The following is a 15,715-nucleotide window of genomic DNA, read 5'->3' on the forward strand; positions in this document are numbered from 1 at the left end:
ATAATGACTAATTTTTTATTTTTTTTTATAGTAATAGGCCTACTAGATCTAGGTATAGACTCTACTTAAATCTAGTCTAAAATAATGACTGTCTAAGACTCTAGATGATTGAGAAGTTCACATATAGGTGTTGTTAATAATACGGCATGTCGGCTCAAAGTATATAAAGTGCTTTTTTTTTTTGTAAAAATAAAAAATAGGTGCCGGTACTCAGTGATAGTGTCGTGAATTTGCTTATTTGGATTGTCACCCCTTAGTGTTTGTTACACTTGTTAACCTGTGTACTGACCGTATTTCGTAGTCCGTGTTGTGAACTCTACTATGTGTGTAGTTGTTTGTCATTCAGTGAAATAAAGCTTTGAATGTAACATGGTATTGTTATTATTAAGTACAACAATTTATTTCACTGAATCTGTCTAAACATGGATAGACTACTTCGGCCTGAAAGGTTCGATGTGGAACCTACCGCACCTCAAGCACAAGAAAAGTGGCTGCACTGGTACGAAACATTTAAAAACTTTCTGTCTGTAGTTACTATAGAAAATGTAGATAACAAGAAACTACTAATTAACTACATTTCGCCATCGGTGTACCAGATGATTAGTGACAAAGAAACATATGAGGAAGCGATCCAGTCACTAAACAACATCTACGTGCAACCCAATAACGAGGTCTTCGCAAGGCACAAGTTAGCCACGTGCAGACAAGAACAGGGTCAAAGCGTTGACGCCTTTCTTCAAAAACTCCGCAGTCTATCCAAGGATTGCAACTTCAAAGCCGTGACAGCTGAGCAACATCGTGACGAGTCCATACGCGATGCATTAATCACAGGGATTGCCTCCAACAGCATTAGAAAACGTCTCCTAGAGAAATCAGATTTAAAGTTAAAGGATGCATTTGAGGAAGCCAGAGTACTTGAACACGCCTATCAACATTCGTTATTGTACGAGTCACAGTCAGAAACCACTAGTGGGGCTACTACAAATGCTGTAAGAGAACCCCCTGCTGATCCTGTCGCTCCCCAGTTGCCTGATCTACGAGCCTCGATTAATTCGACTCAAACAAGACAAGAGGTAAGCGCTATATCTATCAAGTGTTACTTCTGTGGCAGAGGAAGACATCCTCGTAATGAGTGCCCCGCACGTGAAGCCACATGTAATCAGTGTGGCAAGAAGGGACATTTCCAGAGATCTTGCAAATCAAGAAAATCTACAGCATTTGCCCTCGCTACGTTGCACTCTTTAGGACTAGGCAAATCAACCTCCTTGATCCTTCTCAATGGGGTGCCACTTAAAGCCTTGATAGACACTGGAAGCTGTGAGAGTTACGTGTCAGCTCGAGTTGCCAGGAATCACAAATGGCCGATAAAAACCTCCGTGGACAGAATATTTATGGCTTCTACTCACCTGTCTCGAGTTACTGAAGGCCATATCTTTGCTACCATTCAACTCAAAGATGAAAAATATGAAAATATTAAACTGTCACTCTTAGATGGATTGTGTTCAGATGTTATTCTAGGTTTGGATTTCATAAGCCTACACGAGAATCTACAGATTCCCTTTAGTGGGAAGAGACCACCTCTGTGCGTAAGTACCCTTAGACCAGCCAAAGTAGAGGCGCCTAGTCTTTTTGGTAACTTATCTCCAAACTGCACCCCAGTGGCAACTAAGTCACGCAGACACTCACTACTGGACTCTAAGTTTATTAATACTGAGATTCAGAGACTACTCAAAGAAGAAGTAATAGAACCCTCAAAGTCCCCCTGGCGAGCACAGGTTCTAATAACATCCAATGAGAGGCACAAAAGACGTATGGTTATTGACTATAGCCAGACGATTAACAGATTTACGCTTCTAGACGCCTATCCCATGCCAAGAATGGATGAATTAGCGGAGAAGATATCACAGTTTTCTGTCTTCAGCACTCTGGACCTCAAAAATGCTTATCATCAGATCCCGATTAAAGAAGAAGAAAGGCCATATACAGCTTTCGAGGCTGGGGGTAGACTTTACCAGTTTCGAAGAATTCCATTTGGAGTTACGAATGGAGTGGCTTGTTTCCAGCGAACCATAGATAAAATAATCGAAGATGAGCAACTAGAAAATACATTCGCTTATGTGGACAATGTGACCATCTGTGGACATGATAATGAATCTCATGATAGAAACCTGCAGAGATTCTTCAAAGTAGCTCAGAAGTATGGCATTACCTTCAACGAAGCTAAAAGTGAGATAGGAACACATAGCGTCAGACTGCTGGGATACGAAATATCTAAAGGTCAGCTCAAGCCTGACCCTGAAAGATTCACAGCCTTGCGGGAATTAAATGCTCCGTCGAACCTGCGAGAACAGAAACGAATAGTGGGCCTGCTGGCTTATTATTCTCTATGGATTCCTAACTTCTCAGACAAAATCAGCCTCTTAGCTAGAAATAAACGATTTCCTGTCCCTGAGGAAGTCAAACAAGCATTCCAGAACCTAAAGGACGAGCTCGAGAAATCCGCCGTGTACACCATTGATTACACTCGCCCGCTAACAGTGGAGACAGATGCGTCTGACATAGCTATAGCAGCTACACTTAATCAAGATGGCCGGCCCGTGGCTTTCTTTTCCCGGACACTATCGCAAAGCGAAAGAAGGCACTCATCAGTGGAAAAAGAAGCGTATGCAATAGTAGAATCTTTGAGAAAGTGGAAACACTTTCTTATTGGAAGACCATTTACCCTTGTCACAGACCAGCGATCCGTGTCCTTTATGTATTGTAGACAAAATAAAGGCAAGATCAAGAATGAGAAGATCCAAAGGTGGAGGTTAGAGCTATCCTGCTTTCACTATGACGTCGTTTACAGACCAGGTACACAGAACACTGCTGCTGACACTTTCAGCAGAAATCGCTACTTATCCGCAATGTCACGTAACGACTTAAAATTACTCCACAATAGTTTGTGTCACCCTGGTGTAACAAGAATGCTACATTTTGTGAGATCAAAAAATCTACCTTTTTCCACCGATGACGTCAGAACAGTGATCGACCAGTGCCAGTCATGTGCTGAACTTAAACCTCGATTCTTCAGGCCGCCAATAGCACAATTAATCAAAGCCACTCAGCCATTCGAAAGAATAAGCATGGACTTTAAGGGACCTCTCCCTTCCAACTCACGCAATAAATATCTGCTTACCATGATCGACGAATTCTCTAGGTTTCCTTTTGCCTTTGCATGCCCAGATATGTCATCTGCTACTGTTATTTAAATGCCTAAATGAGTTGTTCGCCTTATTCGGGCTACCTTCCTATGTCCATACCGACAGAGGTACTTCCTTTATGTCTGCTGAAGTACAGAAGTACCTTAACGAAAGAGGAGTTGCTACGAGCAGGACAACGGCTTACAATCCCAGAGGAAATGGTCAAATAGAGAAACTGAACAGTACCCTTTGGAAAGCTATAACCTTAGCTTTACACTCCCAGGACTTGAGTACGTCTCAGTGGGAACTAGTATTGCAAGACGCGTTGCACTCAATTCGGTCACTTCTGTGTACGGCGACGAATAAAACTCCACATGAGAGACTCTTTGGATACTATCGCAGAAGTACTTCTGGAACCTCCCTACCAACGTGGTTAACATCTACTGGCCCCGTGTTGTTAAAAAGAAATAATAGATCCTCTAAGTATGACCCTTTAACAGAGGAGGTAGAGCTGGTGAACAGCAACCCTCAATACGCTCTTATCAAAACATCTACGGGCCGAGAAGAAACAGTTTCTTTAAGATTGTTGGCGCCCAAAGAAAAAGACTGTTTCACAGAGAATGTGAGACCCCCTGTGCTGAGAGACGGTTCCCCCAGGAATGCGACACCCTCACTTCAAAGCGAAACAGAAAGCAACACAGAGAACTCTTCTCTGAACCCTCCTGTTAACCGAACAACCAAACCACCCCTGTCGGGGGAAGTGGACCCGGTTGAAGCCCCTACCATCGAGTCACCAAGTAATGTTGTTAGTACTGATACTGATTGTACTAATACTGCCGATCCAAACTGCCGATACAACCTAAGAGAACGAAAATCAAGACCCAACTACAGGGTTTAACAGACTAATGTGTTTGATAAACAGTTTGCTATTAACCAGTATTGCAGATGTATTTAGATGCTTATGTTTTATTAATCATTGTATTTGCTTTGACTACTTAATGTTGTGTTATATGTATAAAATTTAAACGTGGGGTGAATGTCGTGAATTTGCTTATTTGGATTGTCACCCCTTAGTGTTTGTTACACTTGTTAACCTGTGTACTGACCGTATTTCGTAGTCCGTGTTGTGAACTCTACTATGTGTGTAGTTGTTTGTCATTCAGTGAAATAAAGCTTTGAATGTAACATGGTATTGTTATTATTAAGTACAACAGATAGATTGCCTAACTTTCAACTACTAATAAATTAACAATTAACGTTGAATTACAAGAAAAGTAATCATTTTTCCCGACATTAAAAAAGGTGCCGGTACCCCGTACCGGTGCGTACCGTCACAAAAATATATGTATATCTCAATCTTCTTTCATTTAATTTTTTTTTGCGGGGTTATTGCTACTTAATACATTGATACCGATCGATTTAAATAGGGCCTAAGTATACAAGCAGGATTTCAAGCATTGGATAAATTTATTTTTTAAATACAAAGTTTTATGGAAGAGTTGTTTGAAGTTTGTACTTCTTAAATTCAGGCTAAAAATATCGAAGCCTATATTTTTACACTCATTTCTAAACAATTAGAAGAGATGGACTGACTCATAGTGTAGCTTGTGTACATCTGCAAAAACACATTAGGAGGAAAACGACCCCTTTACACAAGAAAAATTTAAGAAACTAGAACAGACACAAAATAGACAGTGACATTCATACCAAAATAATATTCAAAATTGATTAGAGTAACACCTTTTTAAGTAATCATTTAAAGTTTAAAATCACTACAATTTTTTTCAACAATTATTTTGTGTATGAAATTGTGTATCGGAAAATGCCGGGTACTTGAAATAAGCTAGTCCTAAAAAACAACAACACAGATCTTGGGTAAAATACTCATTAAATAAAGTACTGTAAATGTGTAGTTTTACGCGCTAGTTTCAGGTCTTTTCTTTTTATAGCCTCTATCGGGTTTGATCTCAACTACCCGTATTTTTGTGCAGAATTTTTTTCTCTATCAGGCACACTTAAAACTATAGCATAATAATGTCAGTTTAATTTAAAGAGAGAACTGAAAAATGCAAAGATATATAAGGAAAAAAGCCACTTCCGGCCCAGTACTTTTTAATCAAAGAAACGAAACGGACTAGTCCAACAAACCCTATTGTAATACAGCACCTACCTAAATAAGTCGTAAATAGAAATCAAATACCTATATCTATTGTAGTATATATAGGTCTGTGGTTTTATATTATATAACTTTCGTAACTTCTTCTATAGAGTAATGAATTTTGTAATTTCTTTTACTAAAATTTGAGCTATTCGCATCTGACATATATATAATTGTTATGTGCAGCAACATAGCCCATTGGTAAAACTATTTCTAATCGCACAGATTAGATTATATTGTTGTTGGTCTAGACTCTAGATCTATTACAAATTTAATTACATGACTGATAAAAACTAATTGATACAATTACACTTCATATGAGCTTTTGTTTTTTTTTTTATAAGTATTTTTTGTTTTGTCTTTCTTTTTCATTTATGTTATTTATTTGTTTATTTATTTTTGTTGCTATTTTGTTTTGTTGTCGATACGCAAAACGATGTTACATAGTCGGGAGAAAATCGACCATTCTGTCATAAGAAGGTCGAGAAGAATGGCATTTGCGGTCTTACGGACAAGTTTTTAAATTGTACATAAAAACTGTTATTTTTTTAAACATTTGGTAATTGTGTAATTTTACCTCGTTAGACAAGTATGGCTTCATAGCTACTGTCATAATACATCTTCATAGCTACTGTCATAATACATATTTATAGCTACTGTCATAATACATCTTTACAGCTACTGTCATAATACATCTTCATAGCTACTGTCATAATACATCTTTATAGCTACTGTCATAATACATCTTTTGTGTTTTTGTGACTTGAAAATAGAACGTACAAGCCTCTGACCCCTTCCACTCCCGTTTGTGAAGACGTCACGCCCCTTAGAGGAGTGTGGGAGAGTTAGTCTGTCAGTTTCTATATTATGTCTCGATGTGTTTCTGTGTGCGTGTTTGGTAGGTACGATGTGTGTGTGTTTGGTAGGTACGATGTGTGTGTGTGTGTCATGTCATGTCCGAGAGTGAGTAGGCTATTGTGTTTTGTTTTTGTTTTGCTTTCTGAACAATTCTGGTCAGAATTGTTTCAGTAGGTCTCGCAAGACAAAAAATAAAGAATGCCAAAAATTAGCACTTGCGCAAAATATGAGTGTTTAACTTCTATACTGTAGGAGAGGTGGGGCAGCGGATATGTCAGAGCACGTTGTTAAATTAGCGTTACAGGATTAGAGTCGTAGGCTAAAATGTAAGGCCTATACTTTTGTTTAAACACACAGACTGTGCCACATTCCTTCCCTCAAAAATAAATGCGGTGGTGATCCACTGATTACTCAGATCTGTGCAGTTCATCAAAGAGACTATTATTACCAAGACACTCTCTCTCTCTCTCTCTCTCTCTCTCTCTCTCTCTCTCTCCAAGACACTCTGTTACAAGCAGGACTTTGTTAGGCCTTTGTTTTGTTTTTTAAAAGGGAGACAATTGTGCCCATTCTATGAAAATCATTGGTACGACAGGGATGCAATAGGTTGTATCAAGCACTGTACTCGCAGAAGGAGGCTGTGACGAGATGTTTAATTAGTTAATTTGTGGCTTGTTTATTTAAGTCTAGGGGAAATTTTATTAGTTTATCCCGCTCACATATAAGATTTTGTACAGGCACACCGCAACTAACAGTAAGAACAGACCAGTATATTAAGTTTATAAATAATTTAAATTTCATCACAGTGAGGTCCACAAAAGATAGATGATCAAATAAAATTTTAATCAAGAAATGGAATGAAGGTGCTAATATCTAATATAACTGCTCATCATGGATTGCTAGTTGGTGAGTGATTGGAAGAGAAGAGTGTTCCTATGTCTGCTACTTAGATTCTTAGCTGCTAGCCCGTGGGTCGTCTTCTGGCGGTCGTAGGACTGGCACTCAGAAGGATGAGTCATCCGGCTCTGTCTTAGGACGTCGGCTCGGAATATTCTCTATGCTGTAGGCAAGCTGGCTCTAGGGTGAGGCCGCTGCCTGTTTAGCAGTAGAGAGGGTTGGTGCTGCAGACTAAGTTGTAGTGGGACGATCTCTCAGCTGTGATCTCTAGCTCGTAGAGAGCCGTGCTAACTCAACACCAGTTTATCTTCTGTAGCGAAGGTTGCTCTAATCAGTCGGCATTAGGCACTAGCTATTGGGCAGTGGACAGTTTAGGCCGGGTACTGGGCAGATGATACTGGGCAGTATAAGGCACTGTGGACACTGGGCAATATGTTAAGGCCAAGGACAGTAGGCAATGCCTTCTTGCTAACAGGTATATAATTGGGGGAGGGGGTATCTGGTGTGGTCTGCTCCGGTTACAGCCTTGGGTGGAGATCTGGTATTTATAGCAGTCGGGTGTAGCAATCGTGTGTAGCAACCAGGGGTAGCAACCAGGCTGGGGATAAGACAGACAATTAGGAACCTCCTAAAGGCAATGAGCAGGGATTCCCATATGCCTTGCAATCAATCAGATGTAGGCATTGGTATCAATCCCAATAGGGCATTTAAGACAATTAAGTACAAAATCTTAAAGCATGCATATAACTCAATAACAAAAAGATAAAAGTAAGATAACCACAATAAATGTGTCATCATACAATGTAGGATGATACTGGTCAAGATTCATCCATTAAATTTGATTACGACGACAAGCAATCAGTTATAGTACAATGAGGAATGAGCATATTGTTACGAATCTCACTATTCAGGCTCTCTGCAAACTGCACCTTACACAACCAACGTAAAGAACTTGACAACTCAGGGCTCCAAAGTAACGTAACACTTTAATAGTTGAATAAATAACAGCCAATACTGTACAATTGGCAACACGTACACTGTACAAATATCTCTCCGATAACACTGTTCCGCAGTATCAACTCTTGCACTGGCCTCTCCGTCTCGTTCCGGGCTTGCAATGGGTTCAACAGTTCAGGACTGACTTCACACACTAGGCTCGTTGTGTCGGACTCGATCGCAGACCAAGATCAAGACGCCAGCCGTCTCAACTGTACTTGACAGTACTCCGCACTGAACCGTCGTAATGCTCCGTACAGAACCACACCGCTGAACTGTGCTGTAGTCAACCGGACTGTAGTGAACCGGGCTCTGAACCCCTGCCGTGAACCTTGCTGTAATGAGCCCCTTTTCTCGACCGTCTTGACTGCGATACCTCCGCTGTTATATAGGGTCCCTACTGGCCTTCTCGAACCGGACAGAACGCCGCTCGACGTTTCCAGGTGGTCAGATGACTACAACTCTCGTGACGCTCCTGAGCTCTGTTCACGAACCGCCGTCGATCCTTCCCGAACCGCCGTGTTGACACTCGACTCGGCTGACCATCGTAACTCGTCACGGTTGACCGCTCGTCTAGCGCTGGCCTGGGGCGATTTGCGTCGGCTGACTACACACACACCACTACCCCCGTTTGTGCCACCACCAGGTTTATAACACTGCCCCCTCCTTAGATCTGTCCGTCCCGGACAGAATCGACATCATGACATTGGCTGTAAAGTTTCATCGCTGCAGGCGGGGGTCGATCAGTGGCAGTTGGCTTGCCTCTTGAGCTTGATGGAGCCATCCATGTTGCAGTCAGCTTCCTTCTTCTCCTCCAGTTGGCCTTCACCTGTTTGCCTCGGCGTCGTGCTTTCATCGCCACCCACGTTGAATTTAGTAAACGTTTTCTTCTTTTCCTCCAGTTAGCCTTCATCTGGTTGCATTGATGTCGTGAGCGCATCGTCATCCATGTTGCACTCAGGAAAAGTCGCCTTCTTCTTCTTCTCCGCCAGTTGGTCTTCATGTGGCTGCAGTTATTTCTTGGTTGAATCACCATGCACGTTGGACTACGCAAACGCCACCTTCTTCTTTTCCTCCAGTTGATCGTCCTCTTGTTGCAGTGACGTTTTGGTTGCATCGCTCTCTTGTCTGTCGGTACTGAGGACAGCCACTTGACACATGGAGAGGTAAAGGATGTAAGGGCAGGGATTACCAAGATTGTTGACCAAAGAGGTGGCTTCATAGGGCTTTGCGAAGAAGGACTGGGATGGGCTTCAAATCCACAGGACAGGGAATTGTGGGACAAGTCATCATCTTCAGTCTTGTCTGGGGGACATGCTTGTGGGGCAGGTTGGTAACACTCCTCGTGCAAAGGACCCTCGTCTTCGGCTTCAGGCTCCATTTGGCTTTCTTCACCACCATCAGGACCTCTCTCTCTCGTCTCAGTATCGGGCCAATCGCCTGTTGGTTTCAGACCTGGTCGATGACTTTCATCGTGCGAATGTCCATCAACTTCAACGTCAAGCTTCCTTGGATTCTTTTCACCACCATCAGGACTTTCCTCTCCAGTCTTGGCAGCCTGACCAACGTCTGTTGGGTGCCGATCTGGCTGGTATCTTCCGACTTGCAATTGTCTCTCAACGACTTCATCAGGTATCATTGGGTTCTCATGATCACCATCAGGGCTTCTCTCGCTGATCTTAGCATCTGGACGAACGTCTGTAGAGTCCAAGCCTCGTCGGTAGCTTTCATCATGTAAACGTCCCTCAGCAACATGCTTGTAGGCAAACTCAGCGTTCTCTTGATCTGTCTCTTTCGGCTCCACAAGTCTGTACTCCTTGTTTTCGGATTCACAGGCAGCACCACCTTCATCAGCATTGCCATTGTTACTGCTTATTGATTCACAGCATTGGGTGGGTAATTGTTCAATGTCCAACGATGGTGAATCTCCTTCATCTTTCAAGTCTCCTTGGTCGTACAAGGTTTCTCCCACCACGTCCATCGTTTTCACCACGGGGCTCGTCATTTCCTTCACTGAGGTACCCATCTTTTTAATCTCTCTACAGAACTCCTCGGTGTTCTTCTTCAATGTCACACTCATCTCGTCTAGCATAGCTGCCATCTGTTTCTGCATGATACGGGTACTGGTGATCTGTTGCTGCATGCTACTGGTGAGCTGTTCCAGCAAGTTAGGTTCGACTTCAAAAAGATATGTGTCCGGATCTTCTTTTTCTTCCAACATGTCTTCTCGGAGGCGTGCTTGTAAAGTTTCCTTGTTACCATATACCTTCAGCCTTCGTCCACGGAGTTCTTCCTTCAGTTCTCTAAATTCAAGTTCGTACAGCAGTTTCAGACAAGCCATAGTAGATCCGATCCAATCCGATTCCGATCCGATCCCACTTCTGACACCAGTTGTTACGAATCTCACTATTCAGGCTCTCTGCAAACTGCACCTTACACAACCAACGTAAAGAACTTGACAACTCAGGGCTCCAAAGTAACGTAACACTTTAATAGTTGAATAAATAACAGCCAATACTGTACAATTGGCAACACGTACACTGTACAAATATCTCTCCGATAACACTGTTCCGCAGTATCAACTCTTGCACTGGCCTCTCCGTCTCGTTCCGGGCTTGCAATGGGTTCAACAGTTCAGGACTGACTTCACACACTAGGCTCGTTGTGTCGGACTCGATCGCAGACCAAGATCAAGACGCCAGCCGTCTCAACTGTACTTGACAGTACTCCGCACTGAACCGTCGTAATGCTCCGTACAGAACCACACCGCTGAACTGTGCTGTAGTCAACCGGACTGTAGTGAACCGGGCTCTGAACCCCTGCCGTGAACCTTGCTGTAATGAGCCCCTTTTCTCGACCGTCTTGACTGCGATACCTCCGCTGTTATATAGGGTCCCTACTGGCCTTCTCGAACCGGACAGAACGCCGCTCGACGTTTCCAGGTGGTCAGATGACTACAACTCTCGTGACGCTCCTGAGCTCTGTTCACGAACCGCCGTCGATCCTTCCCGAACCGCCGTGTTGACACTCGACTCGGCTGACCATCGTAACTCGTCACGGTTGACCGCTCGTCTAGCGCTGGCCTGGGGCGATTTGCGTCGGCTGACTACACACACACCACTACCCCCGTTTGTGCCACCACCAGGTTTATATTATATACTAAAGGATAAGATGAAAATACAATACTAGGGATCGAGATACAGTATAAGGGTTTGATATAATTAATCAAAATGAAACTCATCTAAGGAACTATAAGTTCACAAGCGTGTGAGACATAATAATATGTATGAGGGATGTAATAGAAATGTGAAATGATTAATTTCACATGGGCTCTGTAAGTTTAGAGCACTGTGATCTAAGTTCTTAGACAGTACTTAGATTCACGAGAGGTTATTGTTTACATCAATTGCTAAGATACAGGAATGGATGAAACATAACAAATCAAATATTATAACTATGGTTTCAAAGGTAGACAACCATAGCGGCATTAATAATACTATATGAAGATATAACATCAACATAAAATAGTACAATGTACATACATAACAAAGTCATAATGTAATGACGGGGAACGTGGTTGGGTACTAATGTGTACTCACACATTCCTATAAGATAAAATAAGTATAGTAAAATGTTTACACTTACCCGTTTGTCCCTAATGAAACCTCACAACTAAACTTCCTAACAGAGGAGACTGTATGAATCCTAGCGGGCCTAACTTAGAATGCTCTGGTCTCTCTCTATATATAGTTGGGGCATTTTGTTTAACGGGTGGGGAAGATAGCTAGCTGATTTTCTCACATGTATCTATGTACTGGACATGTCAGGCGTCATGTCCGATTTATGGCCTGTACCATGAGAGTAGGGACTAAGGCGAATATGTATCTGTCCAGCCCGAGTGCGATGCGTATTCTGCGGGAGGGGGGGGATAGGTGTGAAAAGTTATTAAGCCGCTGCCTGTAGCGCTGGTGCCGTGACCATTGTGTGCTGGTTGTGACGAACCGTTTTAGCTCACTCAAGATATCACTCAGGTCTAAGCATTTAATTAATTTATTTACTCGCTATTAATCATCAATTTTATTAATTTAGCCAATCAAGCGCTAAAAACACAGCCACCACCCCTCCAATCCAACCCCACCCCCTTTGGCAGCGATGTCACATTTTACTATCCCCACCTTGACACGTGCCACACTAGACTCTTGACAAGAGTACGCTCCCCTTTTCCTATCTTGGCAAACATCCGTTGACCCCCCCCCTTGTTGGGAGCGGCTGGTCACTTCAAAGTGCCCATTCAACTCAACGCCCCGGGCAACGCTGTTCGTCTGGCACTAGCCTTTATCAAGGTATAATCTCCCTTGATGTACCCAGCTCTGATAATCTCCCCTTCATAATCCACCTGACCACCTGGGCTGATTTCCTGGACTTTCAACTCGCGCCTTCGCGCGGTGTCTATCTCCCGGAAACGCCGTCACGGTCAAGCGAGGATCTCTTTGTCAAAGACGCCAGATAGTCTAGACCACCTTTGCACTTATCTCCCGCCACTCACCCCCCCCCCCCTTTTCTATCCACGTGTATATGGACAAACTTCATCGTCCGATCTCATTCACGCTGGAGAGCCCACAGGGAGCACATCTAACTCTTGCTTGAGCTCTAAACTATTTTCATTCCCTTATTTCACTTTGGATTGGTGGTATGTAACTTGCTTTTATCTATAGGCTACATCCGCCTGAAATCTTAGCAACCTAAAGCTGATAGCAGATTTGCTGGCACCAGATCTGTAGACATCAGACCTACTCATCCTTCAAGAGTCCAAGTAACAACGCTAGCCACAGACTCGTCACTGGCTTAACTGATTGGTAGACGCAGCTTAGCTCTGCAACCATACAAAGTTGGACTGCAACCGGAGCCTGGATCGACTACGCCAGCCCACCAGCAGACAGCATCAGTACCAGCCACACCCGTCTCACCAGTGCAGCACCGGACCAAAAGCTAAGCAACCAGCCTAATGACACTCAGACCACTTGGTTCTAATATCTGATGATGATAGTCTCCTATATATGTAAATACGCTAGTTTCCATACTAGCAACTGTACAGCATTTCACCTTTCATTATCTTATTTTGTATAATAAACTGTACATAAGTTTACATCTAAATATAGCATTTGTTGCCTGCATTATAACGCTGTGCTTGTAGTTTATATGTGCAAGTAAGGATTCTCAAACTATAAAATCCCCTAGACACCCAAAACGGCCAATAATTTAATCCGACTTGTCACACTGGTCACCTGTACAGCGGTCAAAAATTACTAGTTAGCCCTAGAGAAGCTAGTTAATGTTTTACGTCGAGATTCGTCCCGTGAGAAACAGTGTGAGGGGAGATAAATTTTATAAGAATTTAGTTATGGGTGGACAGGAAAATAATTGTTTTAAGTTAAAAATAAAGTTTCCCACGATTTGCTTTGAAAAACTCAAATGAACTTTTCCATGCAAGTTTCGTATCGTCACAGAGGCCTATATGCATTCCATAACAAACAAGATTTTCGTTAAAACTTATCTAATATCTTGATCTATTTTAAATTAAGTCATATTTACGTGTGCATTATTTTGTTGATTTTTATAATAAAAACCAACATCTGGCTGATATTTAAAGTCTACCTGCTAAGCATTTAAATAAACAGAACATTCTCTCTTTCTGAATACTTCATTATTTTTTTTTACAATTATGGGATGAGCCTTAAGTGTTATTTTAACGCCCCCCCCTCCTTTTCCGCGATTCTGAATCCGCCTTTGCTAATATATGCATTTCTAGGGGGGGGGGACCAATATAGTGTCATGCATCTCTTATGTTCGCTAAGCCTCTAGGCAGCTCAAGCCTTGTCGTTGGGAGAAGGAGGTGTGATGGGGTAGGATACTAAAGATTAACAGATGTTTATTTGAGGACAGACTTGATTAATGTCCCTTACAATGAAAGGGATCTGTGGAATATTTGGCAAACAATGGCATGGCGAGCTTTATTATTGATCTAATGTAATAGGCTGTTTTACTGTCCAGAGTACTAGCTTTTAACTAGAACATTAAAAGAAAAAAGATAAAGATTGAAAGAGAGTTTCTGTTTTCACACAAACTCAAGCACCCTGTCGATGAAACTACCCTTGCACGTAAACAAAAAAGGTTTCGATTTTTCATTTCGAATACGAATCTATGAAACTACAAACTAGCATCCTACACAAATCTATCTCCCTTAAACAAAAATAAAGACAAGAGAGGGAAGAAAGCCCATAACCATCTGAATTTCTTAAATGGTAGACAATAGATTTTCACTGGCACGGTGGCTGAGTGGTTAAGCGCTTGGCTTCCGAACTTCGGTTCTGGGTTCGAATCTCTGAGTTTTTAATTTAGGGATTCTTAGGGCGCCCGTGAGTCCACCTAGCTCTAATGGGTACCTAACATTAAATGGGGAAAAGTAAATGCAATTGGTAGTTGTGCTGGCCACATGACACCCTCTTTTTGTCCGTGGGCCACATAAACAGATGACCTTAACATCATCTGCCCTATAGATGGCAAGGTCTGAAAGGACAACTTTACTTTTTCTCAACACGCAGCAGTAAAACCTGATATATAAATATATATTCATGGGCGTAGCCAGGATTTTTTTTCGCAAAAAATATATTTATATGTATGTGTGTGTGTGTACATAATCTTTATTACATTCTGACCCTTCATTTTTTGGAAGAAGTTTATTGTGCCCTAGAATTTCTTCCTGGAGTTAGTGGAAAAATTGTAGACTCCCCGTCTTTGCCAGCAAGGGGGTCTGGGGGAGCGCTAGGAGCTCCCCCAGCGCGGGGCGAAGCCCCGCCGCCAAGCACTATTTCTGGTATTTAAAGCCATCAAAGGTATCAAGGTATCTACAGTGCATTTTCCTGCTATTAAAAAGTTTTATTTCAAAAAAATAATGTGCTATTCTTACTGACTTAGACCCTCCCTCGCCTTTCGGCGCATTTACCGTCAAGCTGTTTCCACAAAAATCTGTCACTGGTAATGTCTGAAGCCTCTTCCCATCTGCTCTGAGGACCTCCATAAATGTATGGCGCCAAGTTGTACTTAATAGGATGTCATCGCAACTCTTATTATGCGTAATTCATTTTGTCGGAGAACATGTCCCGCAAACCTCATGCGACACTCTGTCACAATCTTACTAAGGGGTCGACTCCCAGTTCGGCATAGGATTTCCTTGATTTAGACCTGATCTCTATAACTGACTCCAAAAATCTCTCTTAGCTATCTTTGTTGAGCCACATTTAGTGTTTTTTAATTTCGCAGATGACTGTTCACTGCACTTTATTAATGGAGCACAGCCACTGGTAGAAATGTGTAACCTCTCTTGAATACACTCTTGGAATTAGGTGATTGTAGTTTGCTTTAGATTTTATATCGGAAAGGGAAGTTTTATCGTCAAAATCATCTGGGGTGGTTTTAAACTAAAAAATCTCTGGATTTTTTATTTTTTTTTGAAAACCCCATTTAGCTACGGTCATAGAACTGTACTTTGCTTTAGAATAATATTGAAGATAGAGCTTTTTTCCACCTCAAAACGCTCTGTAAGGGGATTTTAAACTCAAAACCA

General features: G+C 42.1%; 1 protein-coding gene and 1 pseudogene across 2 annotated transcripts in view; both read left to right on the forward strand.

Moving 5' to 3' along the window:
* The window catches only part of LOC106054816 (uncharacterized), a 90,552-nt gene that overhangs the window by 17,664 nt on the left and 57,173 nt on the right, over positions 1-15,715 (forward strand). The gene's annotated exons all lie outside the window — the stretch shown is intronic.
* On the forward strand, positions 32-4,367 carry LOC129921826 (uncharacterized; annotated as a pseudogene).

The sequence above is a fragment of the Biomphalaria glabrata genome, chromosome 11 (genome assembly GCF_947242115.1).
Source record: "Biomphalaria glabrata chromosome 11, xgBioGlab47.1, whole genome shotgun sequence".
Classification (NCBI taxonomy): domain Eukaryota; kingdom Metazoa; phylum Mollusca; class Gastropoda; family Planorbidae; genus Biomphalaria; species Biomphalaria glabrata.